This window comes from Amblyraja radiata, chromosome 28 (assembly GCF_010909765.2).
Source record: "Amblyraja radiata isolate CabotCenter1 chromosome 28, sAmbRad1.1.pri, whole genome shotgun sequence".
Taxonomy (NCBI): Eukaryota; Metazoa; Chordata; class Chondrichthyes; order Rajiformes; family Rajidae; genus Amblyraja; species Amblyraja radiata.
Genome location: NC_045983.1, coordinates 26,778,500 through 26,800,721, shown reverse-complemented (window position 1 = coordinate 26,800,721; position 22,222 = coordinate 26,778,500). Strand labels below are relative to the sequence as shown.

Below are 22,222 nucleotides of genomic sequence, written 5' to 3'. Positions count from 1 at the left end.
GCTTCAATGGTGAAAGCTCTCTCAGCGCTCCTGCCATCCTTCAGCGGGGAGATTGGAGCGTGTTGTTTGTCAAGCCGGCCGCCAGCTTCCCTTGTTGCGCTGACGGCTCGCTCCCTGCATTCTCCTGCCGCTCCGCTCTGCTCGGCAGCAAAGGCCAGCTTTGGCGTGACACGCTGGCTGGCATGTTCAAGGCCGGGATACGCGCTCGAGTTTGCGCGGAAACTGCACCTTCCGCCGCACGCGGTTTAACCCGTTGGTGTGGCAATCCTTTCTCCCGCTCGGCAAAGTCATAAGGGAATGTTTACCCTTTTCTCGGCACAGCGGCCTCACAGCGCCAGAGACCCGGGTTCAATCCTGACTACGGATGCTGTCTGTACGGAGTTTGTATGTTTGCATGGGATCCCCCTGGGATCTCCAGTTTCCTCCCACTGTCCAAAGCCGTACAGGTTTATAGGTTAATTGGCTGACCAGCAGCCACCCCGAACACTAACACTATCCCACACACTAGGGACAATTTACGATTTTTGCCGAAGCCAATTAATCTAGAAACCTGTACGCCTTTGGAATGAGGGAGGAAACCGGAGCACCAGGAGAAAGTTCCTTGCGGGAGAACATACAAACTCCGTCTCAACAGCACCCGTAGTCATAATCGAACCCGGCTCTCTGGCGCTGGAAGGCCGCAACTCTACCACTTATGCCACTGTGCCGAAACATGTTCTGAAATGATCTCACACCTTCTCCCTTTCTTTTCTCACACCTCCAAATCACAGAACCCCTTAAACTTCTTCATTATTGTCTTTAATGCCTGTAAAATTCAAAGTTGGCAATGTCCATTGGCTGCTAACTGAACCTACCTCCTTATTCTTTGCTCAGTTCAGAACTGGTGCCAGTGTGTTATAGGCTTTGGCCTTTTGCCTTGCTTTCTCAAGCGGAATAAAATGAAGCTTCCACTGGGACTCCTGCCAAAGCGCAGAGAGTAAATAATGGTCATTTGCTTCTAATTTTGCCCCTGTTTGCTTTTTCTCTCTCATGAAGCTACCTCCTGCAGGAAGAAAATGGCTTTCACTTAGTCGACCAGTTGGTGTGGCTGGCGGGCGGTTTGCAATTATTCTCTTCCCCCTCTGGGAGGCCAGGGAAAGTGATGCAGGCCTCTTTTTCGTGATGGTCATTAAAGAGTCACAAGCACACCATGTTGACTGAAGGCTTTCTCTGCCTGGTCTCCAACAGACCAAAGTCTGGTCAGCAGCCAAGCATTCATGAACAGAGAGCTAAATAATTGTGCTATCATATAGAGGACTCTCTGCTGGGTAATGGAAGGTAAATGCCTTTTATCTTCTGACATTTGATTCCTATGTGTTTCAGTGGGTACAGAGTACCATAGTGGTTAAATTACTGGAGTAAAGCAAAGGACTGGACCAATTGTCTGATGACAGAAGATTGCAAGAAAAGGTAGCAATTCGGAAATACAAAATTCAAGGAATTAAATGAAAACCCTTTCTTGAAAGAAAAGTTGTCTTTAACTCTAGCCGATCATTAGAATTCACGGTGTGTTCACATGCGTCAGGGAGGGGAATTTGCAGACATTACCCATTCTGGATAATCTGTGATCCTGGCCCCTCAATTGTGTCTGGCTCTGAAACACTTCCTCACCCCCTTTAGCGGCACGGTGGCGCAGCGGTAGAGTTGCTGCCTTACAGCGCCAGAGACCCGGATTCGATCCTGACCACGGGTGCTGTCCGTACGGAGTTTGCGCGTTCTCCCTGTGACTGCGCGGGTTTCCTCCGGGTGCTCCGGTTTCCTCCCACACTCCAAAGACGTGCAGGTTTGTAGGTTAACTGCCTTCGGTAAAAATTGTCAGTTGCCCCTGGTGCGTAGGGTAGTGCGAGTGGAGGGGGGGTGATCGCTGCCTGGCGCGAACCCGGTGGACCGAAGCGCCTGTTTCCGCGCTGTATCTCTAAAGTCTATGAACCCAGGGTCAATTTAGGGCGGAAAATATACGCTGACTTTGCCAGCTATGTCTTCTGAACACGCAGAGTCCAGATATTGAATGCACGGCACGGTGAATAGATCAATGAGGGAACCCGCAGTGTGGGCTCAAACACAGAACACGCAGTGGGGACTCAGGCACGAAACACACAGCAGGGACCCAGACACTGGATATGCCGTGGGGACCATAGATGCTGCCTGACCCGCCGAGTTGCTCCAGCACCTGGTGCTTGAGATGAAGGATTGGTGAGGAAATGAAATGTATTACAAAGGAATTCTAGTCAGCTTCTGCTGGCTCATCATTGTCTGTTGTGGTTTGCTCCCCCGTGTTCAGGAGAAAACCTTTTTCCACGTTGACATTTTTCCAGAATTTGTAAAAAGGTCACCCTTTCGAGCCGCACGATAATGAAATGGCCTTGAGGTGAGTCTTTTATTTTCATCCTTTAAACCCGCAAACACAGAGGATCTGTAGTTAATTTCTCTGATGTGTAAAGAGGAAAAGAATCCCACTATAGCCTGGAGGCACTTTGCATGAAACAAAAGCATATGACCTTGTAGGCCGAACTGTCGCAATTTAATCAAGGTTCTTCGTTGAGCTACAAGAAGCAACTTAATTCTCACAACCTTGACTGATGATGATCGCTAAAGTGCTTGTTAATTGGTGAGAATAGCTCTCGTCAATCCTGGAAAGGTCTCCTTGGAGGGATCTGCGTTTCAAGTAGTAAACGTGACAGATTGTCTGCATTTCCATACTGGAACCAGCCCTCACTGTTCTCCACATAATGCGCGCTCGGTCTCTGTGGTGGGATTCAAATTTACCCGATAAAAAAAAATTAATTATGGGAATGTCAACAAAATATATTGCCTGTCAAAAAGTAATGGGAGGCCAGTGGTTACTGCTGCTGAAATTGAGGAAGGCCACATGGGACAGTGCCGAAAGGTGTACAGCCTCTGGCAGCATTCCTCTGGTTCACAGGGAGTTTAACCTTGGCGAGAACTTGGGAAATTGGTTCCTTTTGAGTAATTGATAGTATTTGAATTGCAGTGCAGAGCAGGAGGAGCAGGAGGAGCAGCGAGGAATGTGAGCCCTGTGCAAAAAGGCAAGTGCAACGGCGCTGAGAAATTGAAATGGAACGTGTCCAAGTGTAACAACGAGCGGCAGTTTGAGGATCGGGGCACAAACAACTCGAAGCAAACTGCAGTCGGTCCGAAGAAGGGTCCTGAACTGAAACGTTAACCGCCCTTTATGTCACCGGGGATGCTGCCTCTGACCTGCTGAGTTACTCCAGCACTTTGTGTCCATTCTGCTATATTGGAGGCCCTGATAGAGTGGATTATGGAGAGGATGTTTCCACTTGTGGGAGAGTCCGGGACCAGAGGCCATTGCATCAGAATTAAAGGACGTACCTTTAGGAAGGAGATGAGGAAGAATTTCCTTAGTCAGAGGGTGGTGAATCTGTGGAATTTATTGCCTCTGAAGGCCGTGGAGGCCAAGTCGATGGATGTTTTTAAGGTGGTGATTGATAAATTCTTGATTGGTAGCGGTGTCAGGGGTTGTGGGAAGAAGGCAGGAGAATGTGGTTGAGAGGGAAAGGTAGATCAGCCGTGATTGGACGGCAGTGTAGACTTGATGGGCCAATTGGTGTAATTCTGCTCCTATCACTTGTGAACTTATGAAAAGGGGTTTCTCCATTAAAAGGACAAGGCGCCGGAGTAACTCAGCAGATCATGCAGCATCCCTGGAGAACATGGACAGGCGACGCTTCAGATCGGGACCCTTCTTTGGACTGAAGATGGGTCCCAACCCGAAATGTTACCTTTCTATGTTCTCCAGAGATGCTGTTTTCTCCATTCTGTCAATTTTAACACCGTTGCCTGATCTGTCAGGAATCATGTTCTTCGGTAAAGCACTGAGCAGTAATAATGTCAGAGGAATAGCAGCCTGGTAACAGACAGCAAAGTCCCACAAACAATGGTGATATAAATGATGGAAACATCTGCTTAAAAGTTAGTCAAGTAATATAGATGTTGGCCAGATAGCGGAGTCAAGGGATACGGGGAGAAGGCAGGAACGGGGTACTGATTGTGGATGATCAGCCATGATCACAGTGAATGGCGGTGCTGGCTCGAAGGGCCGAATGGCCTACACCTGCACCTATTGTCTATTGTCTATTATCATGAGGGAGAGCTCCCTTGCTGTTCTCTCGGGATCTTCGAGGTCCACCTCTGAGAGCAGACATTATCATGAATTTGCATCTCATCTAAAAAGCGAGAATGCCACATTTCTTCAGCCCTGCCAGTCAGTCTGAAGAAGGGTCCCAAAACGTTGCCTGTCTATTCCTTCCACCGATGCTGAAGAAGGGTCTCAACCCAAAACTTCACCCATTCCTTCTCTCCCGAAATGCTGTCTGTCCCACTGAGTTACTCCAGCTTTTTGTGTCTATCTTCAGTATAAACCAGCATCTGCAGTTCCTTCTTGCACAGTTACTTCAGCACTTTGTCTTATGCTCAAGACTCCAGCATCTGCAGTTCTCTGTGTCTCCAATGAATTGTTTACATTCATGTTGGGCTTAAACCCATGAGCTTCCATTCAAAGCAACGACTGAGCCAAAAGCAACCTCAATCTATGTGGCTTTCCTCACACATCATTACTAATATTTTTCTTGTGCATAACATAAAATATAGCCAAGCCATAGTGTTCCCTCGTTTCTGTGGACTCAAGGCCTTTGTAAACAGAATCGGAGATCCAGCAAATATTTTGTTGTTATTTTACGATCAAACCCAAATGGATATTTGAAAGAGTTTCTATTCCCCTGGTTGCAACCACAGTTATTGAAATATGAGTTTCCATTTGAAACTGGAATTACCCATCTCAATTTACTTTTTAATGCAGATATTTAGTTATTGCATTAACAAAATAATTACTCAAGGAATGGATATGGGTGGAGTGTTTTTCTTTCCTCCAGTTTGCCTTGTGGTCAGATGGGGAAGTTGGTTGTGATAGAACTCAGTAGTCCTTTCCTTACCAATGGCTTAAGACAATAGACAATAGGTGCAGGAGTAGGCCATTTGGCCCTTCGAGCCATCACTGCCATTCACTGTGATCATGGCTGATCATCCACATTCAGTACCCCGTTCCTGCCTTCTCGCCAAATCCCCTGACTCCACTATCGTTAACAGCTTTATCTAACTCTCTCTTGAAAGCATCCAGATAATTGGCCTCCACTGCCTTCTGAGGCAGAGAATTCCACAGATTCACAAATCTCGCTGAGTAAAAAAAGTTTTTCCTCATCTCTGTTCTAAATGGCCAACCCCTTATTCTTAAACTGTGGCCCCTGGTTCTGGACTCCCCCAACATCGGGAACATGTTTCCTGCCTCTAGGGTGTCCTTGGCTTATGGTTCCTCAACCATCGGCCAACAGCTGCCGATGGGAGGAATATTTTTTCACAGAAATACTCTTTATTCATAATAAAGGTTCACTCCCATTTCAATGATGGATGTGCAGCCTGGAACTTCAGATCTGTTGTGATAGGAAATGAAGTTGTCCCCCACTCTCCATCAATGTTAACCCAGATAATTGCATTCTTCCAACTACGAACCTACTTTTACTCAAAATTTTGAAGGAGGCAATATGATGACTGTCTTTCCTTTTTAATAAAAGGACATTTTTACTTGATTTGCAGTGCATATGCAGGGAATGGATGGATATTCATTCCTCCCGAGCACAGCGGTAGAGTTGCTGCCTTACAGCACTTGCAGTGCCATAAACCTGGGTTCGATTCCCGACTATGGGTGCTGTCTGTACGGAGTTTTTACGTTCTCCCCGTGACCGTTTGGGTTTTTTCCGAGATCTTCAGTTTCCTCCCACACTCCAAAGATGTACAGGTTTGGAGGTTAATTGGCTTGTGTTTGTATACTTGGTATAAGTGTAAAATAATTGTCCCTAGTGTGTGTAGGCTTGGGTTAATGTACGGGGATCGCTGGTCGATGCAGACTCGGTGGGCCGAAGGGCCTGTTTCCGCACTGTATCTCTAAACTAAACTAAAAATATGGATCGTGTGCAGGCAGAGTTGACATTAGTTTAACTTGGCATCATGTTTGGCACAAACATTGTGGGCTGAAGGGGCTGTTCCCTGCGATAGGTTGAAGTACTGGTCTATGTTCTATGATGGTCTGGAGCTCACTGGCTGAAAGAATGACAGAGGCAGAATTTCTAACACATTTGCAAAGGAGTTGGATGGACACTTGGAGCTCAGATGCAGGAATTGGGATTAAGAGGGCAGTACAGCACAGCAACAGGCCCTTCGGCCCACGTTGTCCGTGCCGATCTCTGCCTCCTAATCCCATTTTCCTGCCTTCTCCCCATAACCCTTGACACCCGTTGTAATCAAGAATTTGTCTCTCTCTGCCTTAAAAATATCCACTGACTCGGCCTCCACAGCTATCTGTGGCAATGAGTTCCACAGATCAACTACCCTCTGACTAAAGAGGGTCTGTGAGAAGCCTAATTTTTTTTTCTTTGCTGAGGTTCACAGCATCACTCCTCTGACAGACTGCGCTTGGAAAGTGTGAGGACTGTGAATACCAGTCAAAGTGGTTTTCACACATTTTCTCATGGTAAAAAAAACTTTTATTAAAATCTCCAAGAGGCATGTAGAGTTGTGAGTGATTGCGAATGGTGCGGGTAAGAGCCCAAATTCTGTTGGCCCACATTTCCCTCCATTTGAATATAATCAAATTGAATTTATCGTGGCATAGAGATCTTCTTTTAACTAACTCGTGCATGGGAACAGACTGTTCCTTTGGTAACACAAAGGCCCATGATTGCTCCTTGCTCTAGATATTGTGATTGTGAAGATTATTCAGTTGTGAGGAATTCAAAATATGAATGTGATGGAAAAAATATTTCATTACCAGAAAACACGAACCTCATATTCATGGAGCCTAGTTTTTTAGTTTAGTTTAGAGATACAAACTCCGTACAGACAGCACGAGTTCAAGTTCAAGTTCAAGTTTATTGTCATGTGTCCCTGATAGGACAATGACATTCTTGCTTTGCTTCAGCACACAGAACATAATAGACATTTACTACAAAACACATGAATAAATAAACTGATAAAGTGCAAATAACAAATAATGGGTTATTAATGTTCAGAGTTTGGCCGAGCCAGGTTTAATAGCCTGATGGCTGTGGGGAAGTAGCTGTTCCTGAACCTGGTTGTTGCAGTCTTCAGGCTCCTGTACCTTCTACCTGAAGGTAGCAGGGAGATGAGTGTGTGGCCAGGATGGTGTGAGTCTTTGATGATATTGCCAGCCTTCTTGAGGCAGCGACTTCGATAAATCCCCTCGATGGAAGGAAGGTCAGAGCCGATGATGGACTGGGCAGTGTTTACTACTTTTTGTAGTCTCTTCCTCTGACCTGTAGTCAGGATTGAACCCGGGTCTCTAGCGCAGTGGGCAGCAACCCTACCACCGTGCCACCGTGCTGCCCTTTCAACGTTTCTTTCAAAAATAATTGCCGAAAGGAAAGGAAAGCAGAAAAAAAAGGTAGCAATGATGTAAAAGAAGGAAGAGGTCAGGTGGACAGAACATGACGAAAATAAAAAGATGTTTCTCACAATAGAAAATACATACATTAGCCCTAATTAAAGTTCCAAAGCAATTGTAGTGCTGGGAGAAGCAAGTGGAATTTAAATCCAGATCTCAGTGAGAATCTTAGTAGATTATTGCTGTTAGTTATGAAGCACAATGTAATAAATAACAAGTACTGCAGCCAACAGAATTGTGTGAATAATGAGCAATAGTTGAATCACCGTCAATGCTACAGGGCAAGGTTCTAAAATAACAATAAGAAACCAAGGAGTTTTACAATGATATCTATCCAATCACACAAATACAATAGAATTCTAGTATTTGAATATAATTGGACTTATCTACCCTTATTAAGGTAAGGGTACCTCTGTTATCCTTAAATTCACTGCTATTTACCAATGTTTTCCAATGATTTGTCACCAGCACATTGTGTCTTTTTTTGTAAGTCAGCATCTGTGATTCTTTGTCTGTGTCTAATGAACCTTCATGCTGTTTTAACTGACAACTGTCATCAATAATTCCACCTTTAGTTCACCAGTCACATATGACACTTTGTTTGTGAGATTGGGAGTAGGAATTTATCCAGGTTACCTTTGCAGACTGTGAAGAGAGTTGTGGAGGAAGGAACTGCAGATGCTGGTTTACACTGAAGATAGACACAAAATGCTGGAGTAACCCAGAGGGTCAGGCAGATTCTCTGCAGAAAGGGAACAGGTGACGTTTTGGGTCGAGACCCTTTGGTCATAAGGTTATACGTGATAGGAGCAGAATTAGGCTATTCGGCCCATCAAGTCTACTCTGCCATTCAATCATGGCTATCTCTCCCTTTTAACCCCATTCTCATGCCTTCTCCCCATAATCCCTGTCACCCGTACTAATCAAGAATCTCTATCTCTGCCTTAAAAAAATCCATTGACTTTGCCTCCACAGCCTTCTGTGGCAATGAATTCCACAGATTCACCACCCTCTGACTAAAGAAATTCCTCCTCATGTCCCCTAAAGGAAGGTCCTTTAATTTGGAGGCTATGACCTCTAGTCCTAGACTATCCCACTAGTGGAAACATCCTCTCCACATCCACTCTATCCAAACCTATCGCCCTTCTTCAGAGTGAAGTTGAAAAGGGGGAGAGAGCATTGAACAGAGTTGTGAAGGAGTGTAGGAGTGGTCCTTAAAAACATCTGATGGGAGATTCAGAAAGATGTAACTGCCACAAAACTATTAATGCTTAATATAAAATACATTTTCGATTGACTGGAAATCTATCCATAAGTATAATTCAGCACTTCTAGTTTACTTCTTAATTACAATCAGGTTAAGTCAATATATTAGAAAGCTGCCATCTTTTAAATGCCAGTGCTAGTAGCAGCTTTACCCCAGAGCAAGCTTGATATTTTGTTCTGCTTTTAGTATTACACACAAAACCTCAAGGGAAATTAGATCATATTTATAATACTCTTTTCATTTACTGGGTTTGCCATTGATCCCATTAACTTTTTGTCTAGATCTTAGCAACTGGGAATACAATAGAGGCCCTGGCCTGCTTGCTGTTTATTTTCAACCTTTCAGTGGCAGGGTGCAGTTTGCCCTTCCAGGGCAAGTGTTTAGCTATTAATCTGACACTGGTCCATCTACAGTGTGAATGCTGCACACACTGGGTGTCGGTTGTCGGACGAGGGGGACTCAGTGCCTCATCTGTCCCTCATTGCTGCCAAAGTTCAGGCTGGAGGCCATCTTGCTCACCTTTCACCTATGGCCTCTCACCTTCGGTTTCTTGGGCCACCTCCTCCCCAGACTGAATTTGTGAGTTAAATATAAAAACTGGGCAACGAATTAGTTTTAAATTCTTATTTGGAATTCTATTGATGCCACCATCGCTGTGCTCCAATCCACATGCTGTGAATTATTGTTTATAGAAATGGGAGAAGTAAAGAATGAGATTAGAGATAAGCATCAAAGAAAATTAAAAAAAAGACATTTGGACAGGTACATGGATAGGAAAGACTTAGAGGATTATGAGCCAGGTACATGGATCAGACAGATTCAGAGGAGTATGGGGTAAATGTGGACTGGTGAGACCCGTGTAGATAGGATATCGTGGTCGGCAAGGACTAGTTGGGCCCACGGGCCTGGTTCCATGTTAAATGACTCTATGATAAAGAAAGAAAGCAAAAACAAAGTGTGGGAGTGGCTTCGGAGGCAGGATCTCTGGAGGACATGGATGGGTGACCTTTCGGGCAGGACGCTGCCTGACCCGCTGAGTTACGCCAGCATTTTGTGGAGAGAAATCAATATCCCTTGACTCCCAGTCTGATGAAGGGTCTCGACCCGAAACGTCACCTATTCCTTTTCTCCAGAGACGCTGCCTGACCCGCTGAGTTACTCCAACGTTTTGTGTCCATCTTCAACCTAAATGCTAATTTTGTTACTCCCTTCGCAGGCATTGCCTGACATGTTGAGTATTTACGGCATTCTGTCTTTTTATTCGAGACAGATATTCGCACAGTGTATGTAAATGCCACACTCAGCAAAATCAATAACCCCACTCTCACCATCGACAGCACCACTGTCTCCCCATCTCCCCAGGCCCGCAACCTTGGCGTGATCTTTGATTCCACCCTCTCCCTTGAGCCTCACATCCGCCATGTCATTAAAACCTCCTTCTTTCATCTCCGCAACATCGCCAAACTCAGACCCTCTCTCACACCGCCCGCTGCTGAAAGACTCATCCATGCCTTCATCTCCTCCCGACTGGACTATTGCAACTCACTTCTCCTTGGCATCAGCTCCACCTATATCAACCGACTCCAACTGGTCCAGAACGCAGCCGCCCGACTCATCACTCATACCAAATCCTGGCATCACATCACTCCAGTCCTCAAACAACTTCACTGGCTTCCCATCTCCCACCGGATCACCTACAAAATCCTGATCCTCACCTACAAAGCCCTCCACCATCTGGCCCCCCCATATCTCATTGACCTCCTCTCCCCCTACCAACCCTCACGGTCCCTCAGATCCACATCAGCCGGTCTCCTCTCCATCCACAAGTCCATCCTCCGCTGTTTTGGGGACAGAGCCTTCTCCAGGGCAGCTCCCAGGCTCTGGAACTCCCCCCCCCAACTGATCCGCAATTCCGTGTTCCTCACCATCTTCCAGTCCCGCCTCAAGACCCATCTCTTCACCTCTGCCTATCCTTAGCCCCACGTCCCCGTCCCTTTTCATCTGTGCATTAATTGCCTCATACTGTGTTTTGTATTGAATTCTGTCTTTACTTTGTGTACTAGTCATGTCTCTACTATTTATTTCATTCCCCTTACATGTTTTTCCTCTACATGCTCAATTTTTGTAAGGTGTCCTTGAGACTCTTGAAAGGCGCCCATAAATAAAATTTATTATTATTATTATTATTAAATGTATGATATCACAGTGCACAGAATATTTGATCACGAGCATGGTTTTGGGCCTGGGTGCCGTATGAGGTAAACCCTGAATTAAACTAGAAACACCTTTCACCGTGCTCTAGTTGCCTTCGGATTACCCTGCAGGAGACCGAGAACTCCCAGGGACTGATGCATTACAAAATACGCAGATGTTTTGTGACAAATCGGCGTCAGTGACTCCAGCACCAGCGAATGCTGAGGGCTGCGATATTCTCCAAACGTCAGTGATCTAAATTACACGCACATTTCAACTACCATAAAAAGAAATCACAAGGAACTGTTACATCAAACTGGCATCAGATTGCTTGACACCATTGTATTGGAAGCAAGCCAAACCCTTTCACTAATAGCACAACAGGACCCAGCTGTTTGATGCATCAGCCTCAGTCTTCGAGTAAAGCTGAATTTCTTTGTTGTATTAAACTTTAGGAGACTGGCCCACTAAACTGCACAGAATTTGTTTCACCTGAACATACTTACTCCCAATACCAATTAGTCATTTGGCAGCATTGTTTTGTTTGGATGGGTAGGACTTCCTGTAACATGTTTAGGTGCATCAGCATCTTCAAGAGTGTTTTATTGTCATGGGTCCCAGATAGAACAATGACATTCTTACTTGCAGCAGCACAACAGAATATGTAAACATAATACAAATAATAGAATAAACAAGAAAAAAAAGTTCAGTATAAATATGTGTGTGTGTGTGTGCATATATATACATCTCTGTGTGTGTATATGTGTGTGTATATACTGAACTTTTTTGTCTCATTTATGCTATGGTTTACAGGGTATCATGTTTACATATATATATATATATATATATATATAGATAGATAGATAGATAGATAGATAGATAGATAGATAGATAGATAGATAGATAGATAGATAGATAGATAGATAGATAGATAGATAGATATATATATGTATATATATATATATATATATATATATATATATATGTGTGTGTGTGTGTATATATATGTGTGTATGTATGTATGTATGTATGTATGTATATGTATATATGTATATACATGTATGTATATGTATATATATATATATGTTTGTACATATATGTATGTATATATATATATATATACACACACACATAGAAACAATCAGACAATAATAGTGTAAAAAGACAAACCCAATGCCCAAGTCTACATATGTAGTTCACAGCTTATTTGGAGGTTGTATTGTTTAATAGCCTCATGGCTGTCAGGGAGAAACTGTTTCTGAACCTGGACGTTGCAATTTTTGTGCTCCTTTATCTTCTTCCCGATGGCAAAACTCTCTACCATATTCAATGACCACATTGCCACAGATCACAGATCACAGCGAGTGATATTTTGCACAGTCAGGGCTGCAGATGTCAGGGAAATAGGCTGTGAGATCTGTGTAGGAAGGAACTGCAGTTGCTGGTTTAAACCGAAGATAGACACAAAATGCTGGAATAACTCAACTGTGGCCTGTTTCCTTTATCATCATTACTTTTTTGCATATCTTTGATTCATTAGTTCTATATCTCTCAACACCACTGTCTATATCTCTGGTTTCCCTTTCCCCTGACTAGTCTGAAGGGTCTCGACCAGAAACGTCGCCCATTCCTTCTCTCCAGAGATGCTGCCTGTCCCGCTGAGTCGCTCCAGCATTTCGTGTCTTATCTTCGGGAGATCCGAATATGTTTCTACTTTGGGTCTGCGTGACTCCCGTGCCGCAACATTGCGGTGGGAGAATGGTGTTGAACGGTGCCACACAAAGTGGCAGCTGTTAGACCAGGCGATGCAGGGGCCCTGCTGCTTTCCCAGTGCTAATTTAGATGCCGCTGTGCTATTCCATCCTTTCTCCCCTGGATGAAGATCCGTGGGCAGATGGTAAGCGCTGAAAGCTCTCCGCAGAACAATCTCAGCAGCGGGCAGAACGCACTTCCGAGAAGTTGGGCCTCCGTGGGCATTTTACGACAGATTAATGCGCATCGTTCACATTTGCTCATTTCAATTTCTCATTACATTAAAGCAGTTTAGAATGGCAGTTGCAGCGCTGTTAAAATGTTCGCTTTAGTGTTTATCTTTCTTGTTATCAAAAACCAATGCAGAATAATGAAGCTGCAGCTTTGCCCTTTGGTTCCACGATAGCTCATTACCCAAGAGCTGCCTCCATCTGGACTCATGGGTGCTCTGGGAGCCATTATGATTATGGTGGAAATCTCAGAAGCCATTATCAAGAGGAGACAGAGGGCTTACTGTAGACTGCCTAATGGGCTAATTTGTAATTGGGAGAGGGAAATAAGTTACCAGCTATAGCTTTATTTGATGGAGTGTGGCAGAGCGCATGCTAAATGTGATAAATGAGCAGGAAGGGGTTGCACAATGGGTTTTACAAAGCCTCTTCTCTCCCGAGCATTGGCAACATGCTGACTGTTTTGCGATTCGGAGGGGAAGGAAAGCTCTCGGGAGGAGGTGAAGGTGCAAGAAGTGTTGTTAAATAGCAAAATAGTGAAGGAAGCTAATGGCAGCAAAAAGCCCTCCAGACTGCCTACTTTTGCACACAATTATGGAGCTGATTTGTGGATAAAAATAGTTGAATTAAAAAAATCGAAATAATAATCTAATTTGATGTTTTTACCATTCGACGAGGGTCACGCTAATTAATACTTGGGTTGAACTCACAATTGTGTTTCCACACATTCATGAAAATAATGAAAGGTAAATTGAGGACATTTAAAATAACCAGGAATGTATCATTGTATCAAGCCTGATATTGGAGCTTGTTAAGACTCTAGAATCGTATATTTGAATTCTGGGAGAGGGATGTTTCTCCTGGCTATGTTTTTATGTGAATGATTGTAACACAATATTTTGTAGGATTATTTTTAAAAAAAGGCACAAGGCCTAGTAATATGTGTGGACATGCAGATACTTGCTAAAATGGCATCAGTTTTGTGTAGCGAAGCAGTTTCCATTTGCACTTAATATGCAAGATGTTGAACGCACAGACACCGACCGGGATGACCAGCATCCTAAGTGGTTGGACACAGTGAGTGACCTTGTGTCTTTACACATGATCGTAAGACGTCCACACAATGATAGACTAATCCACCTCGCTTGCCTGCACTGGCATTGAATATGACCACACCTCGACTTCAATCTCAGCACGATTTCCCCTTACACCAACCCTGCATCTCTCGGCTGCTGTAATATCTAAAAATGTATTGATCTTAGTGGTACAGGCCCACGCTGACCAACATGCCCCTTCTACACCAGTCCCACCGGCCCAGATCCCTCCAAACCTGTCTTATCCATGTACCTGCCTTAATGCTTCTTAAACGTTGCGATAGTGCCTGCAAATCATCTTGAATATTCTCAACTTAGGTAGTTATCATGAAAGTTCTGGGTAAAGAGCCTCGTCCACATCTATGTCCTGAATGGCCAATACTTTATTTGACACTGTGACCCTTGTTCGAGACATCCCAGACAGGGGAGACAACATCTCCATGTCTTTCCTTAGAAGCCCCTTTAAGATTTTGTGCAGGTGAATAAGATCTTCCAAACTGTGGAGAACATTGTGCTTAGCATTTTTCAAAATCATGCAAGAAACATGAGCTTAAATGTCACCACACATCCCAGTCAACTCTGATCCTCCTTCCGCAGATGCTGCCTTTCCTGCTGAGCATTGTGAGCACATTACATTTTTATTTCAAATTTCCAGCATCTGCAATTTTCTTGATGTTTTTTGACTACATTTAGCAAGCATTTTGCAGCTGAAAATCTGTTGCATTGTACAAGTCATGAACTGGGCAAGAGGATTTCCAGTCTGTTATCCTTAGATATGGACATCGGCTTTGTCTTTTGAGTGGCCATTGCATGTTACCTAACTAATTCTCAAACTGTTCTCCAGAGATGTAACTGGCTTAGTCTCTTTTGCCACTTATTGCTAGCTTCATGAGGAAAGACAAAGAGAGTTAGGAAGGGTGCAGAGAAGATTTACGAGGATGTTGCCAGAACTCGAGGGCATGAGCAAAAGGGGGAGGTTGAGCAGGCTTGGACTCTATTCCTTGGAGCTTGGAGCGCAGGAGGATAAGGGTTGTCGAGTTGTACAAAATCATGAGAGGAATAGATTGGGTAGAGTCTCTTTCTCAGAGTTGGGGAATCAAGAACCAGAGGACATGGGTTCAAGGTGAAGAGGGAAAGATTTAATAGGAACTTGAGAGGTAGGTTTTTCACACAAGGGGGGGGGGGGGGGGGGGGGGGATGTGTTGAGCGATCTGCAGGAGGAGGTAGTTGAGGGAGGAACTAAGACACATTTAGGCAGATACATGGATAGGACGAGTGTAGGTGTGCCATGTTGGTTGATGTGGGCAAGTTGGGCCGAAGGGCCTGTTTCCACGCTGTATGCCTCTGAGAACGTGCTAATGCAACTAAAGCCCAGGGTTCTCTTGAATTGCATTGCATCAGTACCTCTAGTTTCTTTGGAAACAGGCATCAGATTCTGCAACAAAAATAAGAGAATCCTGTCTATAGCATAACTTGCCGTTTTTACATTTGGCCGTAAGAATGACTCATGTGGGGATAATAGCCAGGTTTGCGCTCAGAAAAGGGCCTCATTTATTTTGATCCACACGACTCCAGAATAAAAAAGATGTTTTGTCTGGTCGGATATCCAAGGGAAGACTAAGCTACTCAATGCGAATACAAACATCTTGTGTATTTTATTTGTATTTATGTTTGATCTCAAGCTCTCTTCGCGTCTAGATTTCCTTTGTCCCAGACTAATTTTGAGGTAATTTCCCAGACTGTCTGCAGAGTTGTCCATCTAAAGTCACTGGAGGTGGAAAAGCCTGAGAGACTCAATAGATTGTTAGCAACATTACATAAAGGTTAATAGTCAAGGGCCTTGAGTCCGGGCCAGTTTATGTTGCTTATTAGCACGGCATATGTGACCATTTATTATTTTTTATCTTCTGTGGAGGCATAGTTAGACATATAACTACTGTAAATCTACAGTATGGTGTTGCTTCTGCTCAATTATCCATATACTGTTTAATAAATCTGCTTGGCAGTTTATTGCTGAGGCACTGTTCAGTGAAGTGATATTGTACCAAGTTAGAACTTTCTGGTCTGAAATTGCTCTATGTTGCCCATGCTGTTGGGTAGATAAAGTTAAGACCATAGCATCAAGAGCACGCCCATGAGAGGGCTGCAGGGTTGAAAGCAGAAAGCTTTTTGGGGTGACGAGCACAGAAAATACCCAATACCCGTAATAAACTAACCACTAACCATGTACAATCTTCCTGTAAAATAAGATACAAAGTGCTGGAGTATCTCAGCGGCTCAGGCAGCATCTCTGGAGAACATGGATACGTAATTTTTCGGGACTAACCCTTCTTCGAGTCCTGATCCGAAACGTCACTTATCCATGTTCTCCAGAGATGCTGCCTGACCCGCTGAGATACTCCGGCACTTTGTGTCTTTTTTTGTAAACCAGCATATGCAGTTCCTTGTATCCATAATCTCCCTTCAACGTGGTCCCAATCCATTGCAGGATTGATGTTTATAATGTTGTTGCCAAGTTGTTTTGTTTAGTTCGGAGATACAGCTTGGAAACAGACCCTTCGGCCCACCAAAGTTCGGCACTGACCAGCGATCTCCGATCATTAACGCTAACGTACACACACTAGAGACAATTGTTTTACATTTATACCAAGCCTACAAACCTGAAGGTACACAAAAATGCTGGAGAAACTCAGCGGGTGCAGCAGCATCTATGGAGCGAAGGAAATAGGCAACGTTTCGGGCCGAAACCCTTCTTCAGACTGATAGGGGGTGGCAGGGAGAAGGAAGGAAAAGGGGGGAGGAGGAGCCCGAGGGCTGAGGGATGGGAGGAGACAGCAAGGGCTAACAAAATTGGGAGAATTCAACATTGAATTCTCCCAATTTTATTGAATTTTATTCTGGAGTTTCTCCAGCATTTTTGTGTACCTTCGATTTTCCAGCATCTGCAGTTCCTTCTTAAACAACCTACAAACCTGTACGTCTTTGGGGTATGGGAGGAAACTGAAGATCTCAGAGAAAACCCACACAGGTCACGGGGAGACCTGTACAAACTCGTACAGGCAAGCACCCATAGTCAGGATCGAACTCGGGTCTCTGGCGCTGTAAGCCACGCTAGCGCCCAATTGATGAGGGCAAGAAACATCTTCCAGATCAGCATCCATTGGTTTTGTACAGACACAGAGCATAGACTCGCCGGTGTTAGACTGTAGCATGTCAACAGAGCAAGGGTAACATCGAACTCCCAAGACCGCCACTGAGTCTTCAAAGAGTGCAAAGTAATCAGATGGACGAAGATCGATATAGATGGAGCTCTGACCTTTCCTGGTAACTTACTGTACTGCACAACTCTGTTGACCTTTGGCGATGAAGTTTATCTTTCACTTTGAGTTCTGCTAATTTAATTTGTATACCTACTGTTAAAAACGTCATTGCTGCGAAAAAATTGACATCATCAATTTTGTCGTTTCTTCATTCCACTTCAAAGCGTCAGCTGAGCCGCAACAAAGACTTTTCTTCAAACCAAACAAACTAAACTTCCCTAACCTCCATTTCCGTCTCAGCCTTCTTATGTTGGCTGCACCTTTGGTGTTCATTGTTATCCTTTGAGGGGCAATAATATCTATTCTGTGTTTCATTAATATGAATTATACAGTATAAATGAGTTAGATTAGACATGTTATATGATACCCCTGATTGACTCTGCCAGGGTATGACCTCTTCCCATTATCAGGTTGACATTGGAGTTAAGTAAGAATAAGATTGGTTAAGGCAGAGGAACAAGTGAACATGTAACACCGCTCCACTGGACATCAATTGGAAGGATTAAGCTGATTTTATAAAGCACAGCACTTCATATAGAATCAATTACTTTGAAGTGCAGTCGCCGTTGTTCTGTAGACAAAAACATCGAGAGCAAAGAAAGGTTCAAGTTAAACAAAAGGCGTGCTGAATTTCAACTATGCTAACATTTGGTTTTGAAAGTAAGAAGCCAGCACCATTTGAGTCACTTTGCTAGGAGCCTCTCAGCGGGTTGGGTAATTTATTAGTTTTGCGTATCAAAACATTATCGTTGCCAACCTTTTTTTGAATTGCTTTGTTATGCGCATAGTTAGTAAGGGAGAGAGATGACGAGGGAGATGGAAAGGCTGACGGCAGGATCTGAGGAACTGTAGTGATGTATTTATACCTCAGGCTGTGCGGTCTCTAGTCGATCGCAATCCACCAGGGCAAGGAACCAGGACCTCCTTGGAGGCTGATGACCTTCGAGTCCAGCTGAACATTTGGAGGCACAGTTATGGATCTGCAATTGCCAGAGTGGGCCATTGCCAGCGCAAGATGCATTATCAACACTTGCTTCACTTGCTTTCTTATATAATAGACTGGGACAATTAACTCTAATCCCAGTGATTCAAAATAGGGAATCTTTCTTTCCATTATTACATTTGGACTGCTCTTCTAACACTGGAGGTGTTTTTACATTGGGATGCGTTCATTGTGGCTTCTTGGGCAATCTGGACTCATCAGCTGAGATGTGGGGAGTCAGTCCTCCGGATAAGAGCTAAACATGTCAAAGTATTTCATAACCTTGATCTTCTAGTTCATGTCCTCTAGTACAAGCCCGCATCAATTTCACAACCTTTGATCAAAACTGTTGCGCCTGTACTTAAACTCCTGATATTTGAGAGTGATTCCATGCATGCTGTGCCTCCGTGCATGTGTTATCGGGGGGTCTGAATTACTGCTCCATTCACCTCCATTTCACCTGTTACTTCCCATTTGCAAGCATGGTTATAGAAATGTGTAATAACTCTGAATCCGTACATGAGTATAAGTTGTTTATTTTAGAAAACGCAGAGAGCTCAAATACATCTAGGGCATATTATTACAGAACAAATGACAGATGATGAGGATATTTATATGCAACGACGCATGCTGTATGTACAGGCGAATATTCTCTTGCGTAAATTTGGTGCGTGTGCAGATGTGGTGAAGATGTCGCCATTTAGAGCATACTGCACACCACTCTACACTGCGCACCTGTGGTCGAACTATAGAAAAGACAAGTATGCAGAGACTAAAGGTGGCATATAACGATGCCATGAGAACACTGCTAAGGAAACCTAGATGGTGTAGTGCCAGTAATATGTTTGTGGCTGCAGGAGTCAGTACTTTAGAAGCTATCCTAAGACATCACATGTATAAATTCATTTGCAGGATAAATAACTCTAAAAATGTGATTATTGTGACCTTGTCAAACATAAGGGTTAGTACTACACGCTACGAATCCCAGCTGTGGAGACACTGGTATCGTTGTTTCGTCGTAGGACATTGATCATTCTTTTAATCTGGATTTTTAACTTATGTATTTTTTTAAATTTAAAAAAATATATATAATTTATGATGCTTTTATAAGTGATATACTAAGATTTTATATGTACTTTATGATATTTAATATGCAATGCATTTTTTTAATGTAATGTTGCCCTTGTCTGGACCTCGAGTCCGTAATGAAGTTTATTATTTTATTATTACATAGGTGTTGTAAGATCAAGGTCAACGACAAATCCAACTAAAGGCTGGACTAGCAGGCTAGATAACATGAGACACTCAACCAGAGTGGACAGCGGTATGCAGTATAATATGACATGGATCAGGTCAACTAATACTGACTGATCACCAATGGTCATGTTGGTGAAAGGTCTGAGGATAAACTTAATAATAACCCGAATCATCCCAATACAGAGATAAGTTTAAACAGACTCATCCTACTCCTCTAATCCTTTCCAATGGCCAAATCCCTGAAAGCTTCATATATAATGTCTCAAAATAGTGGTGGAGAGTCATTGAGATATAGCATGGAAACAGGTCGTTTGGCCCAACTCATCCATGCTGACCAAGATGCCCCATCAAAGCTAATCCCATTTGCCTGCATTTGGCCCATATTCCACTGAACCTTTCCTGACCACGTACCTGTCCAAATCATAGAATCATATAGCACAGAATCATGTCAAAGACTTCCTTACAGACATTTGTGTTTTTAGCTGCAGAATCTAACCTGTGGATTCATTATTGTCCTAATTAGCACAAATATCACCAGTCACAATTCAGTTCTATCCTCCAATTCTGTGTGGAGTTTGCGTCTTCTCCCTGCATTTCAGCACTCCAGTTTCCTCCTATATTCCCAAAGACATCCAGGTTGTTTGTTTTCTAGCCTCCAGTGTGTAGGTGAGTGGGAGAATCCAGGGAAGCACTGATAGAAATGTGAGAAGAATAAAATAGGATTCAGTTAGTTTTCAGCTACTGCGTGGAAACAGGGCCTTTGGCCCACCGAGTCCACACCAACCATCGATCGCCCGTGCACTAGTTCGATGTCATCCCACTTTCGCATCCTACACACGAGGGGCAATTTACAGAACCCGCTTAATCTACAAACTCAACATGTCTGCGGAATGTGGGAGGAAACCGGAGCAACACACGGTCCACAGGGAAGAGCATGCAAATTCCACACAGGTTTAGCTTAACTGAAGGGTTGAAGGTCAGTGTGGACTTGATGGGCCGGAAGGCCTGTTTCCATGAAGTACACCTCTCCAACTAACTGCAATATCCCACCACCACATTCTCAAGGGGAAGTAAATGCCTGCTCTGTCAATGGAGCCTACAGTATATTCCAAGGATTAACTTGGAAAATTGAGAACAATGAATGCCAGATGTGATTCACGGCAAAGTAGCTTGCAATTCCTGCAGAACAAAACGTGGTACAATGAAATCCTCATTGTCTCTGTGCCCTTTATACTGCATTAGCCTTGAGATCAGGCCTGTAAAATCACTTACACACAAGAAAGTCTATTGCTTGTCTGTCGGGGGTTTCATGGGCACTGCCTCTAAAGCCAATGTCACAAATGACCTGGAACCAGTTCAAACGCATTTGGAAGGGAATTTAATTTTAAAGCCTTTTTGGATTCTGTTTCGTTTAATATAAGTGATCCGCGGGGACTTGGAAGCTTGGTGGGGATAACCAGAGAGTGTGCCAAAATGTGTGAATAATTATAGCAGTTACACTGTCTGCCAGAAAGCGTGGAATGTTCACGTTCTTGATTAAATTCAGTTAAATACGGCTGTAAATCATGTGTGCCACAGTTTGGCAGTCCAGGCCACCAGTTGGCTTCGGGAGCTGGTGAAAGCCCCACCTCTCCTTTCAAAAAAGACAATCAGGAGGAGTTCCGCCTTTCCAGCTTCGTAATTAATGGGAAAACAATAACTGTTTGCCAATGCTTCATCCTTTGGTTGGTTAGTTAACCAGTGATGAACCAGACATTTATGTATTTTATAGATTTAGACTATTTTGCCAGAGGGACCGCATTACAAGAATTAATATCGGATTGTGAGAGACTCATAAATCAAGGGTGCTCCAGGCACAGAGGAGTTATGACTCTCTCTCGCGAGTCAGTCACTGACACAAGTGTAATAGCCTATTTATTCTTTGGGTTTGATTTAAATGCGTGATGGAGCATGGTGCACAGTGCAGGCGCACACTGCTGTATAATCACTAACTACGGATAATTCCTCCAGACCAGGAGTGTGAGAGTTATCACTAGTGCCACACAATAAACACTGTGCAATGGAGTGTGAAGAGTTGTTTAGTTTCAGTTAGAGATACAGCGTGGGAAACAGAGCCGACCCGCGATCCCCGCACGCTAGCACTATCCTACACACGCACCAGGGACAATTTACAATCTTTACCCAAGCCAATCAACCTGCAAGCCTGTACGCCTTTTGGAATGTGGGAGGAAACCGGAGCGCCGGGGGAAATCCCACGCGGCCACGGGGAGAATGTGCAAGCTCCGTACAGACAGCACCCGTAGTCAGGATCGAACCTTGCCATCAGGCGCTGTAAGGCAGCAACTCTACCGCTGTGCTGCCTGGAGTTGTGAACGGAGATGTAAGTGAGGTTTGGATCATTTTAGTTGCTTTTGTTGCTGAGCCTTCCACAGTGGGACTGGTCAATTGATAACGATGTTAGGGCAGCACCATCGACACAGAGTTAGCATCAGGACATGGGAGGCAGAATGAAGCAGCCCCATCAACTGTACTGTGAGCACCTTCAATGCAGAGTGATGGAGAGTCTAGTGTGTAACTACCAATGTGTAGGAAA

General features: G+C 43.9%; 1 protein-coding gene across 1 annotated transcript in view; it reads left to right on the top strand.

The window, feature by feature from the left end:
* The window catches only part of auts2 (activator of transcription and developmental regulator AUTS2), a 1,005,438-nt gene that overhangs the window by 703,911 nt on the left and 279,305 nt on the right, over window positions 1–22,222 (top strand).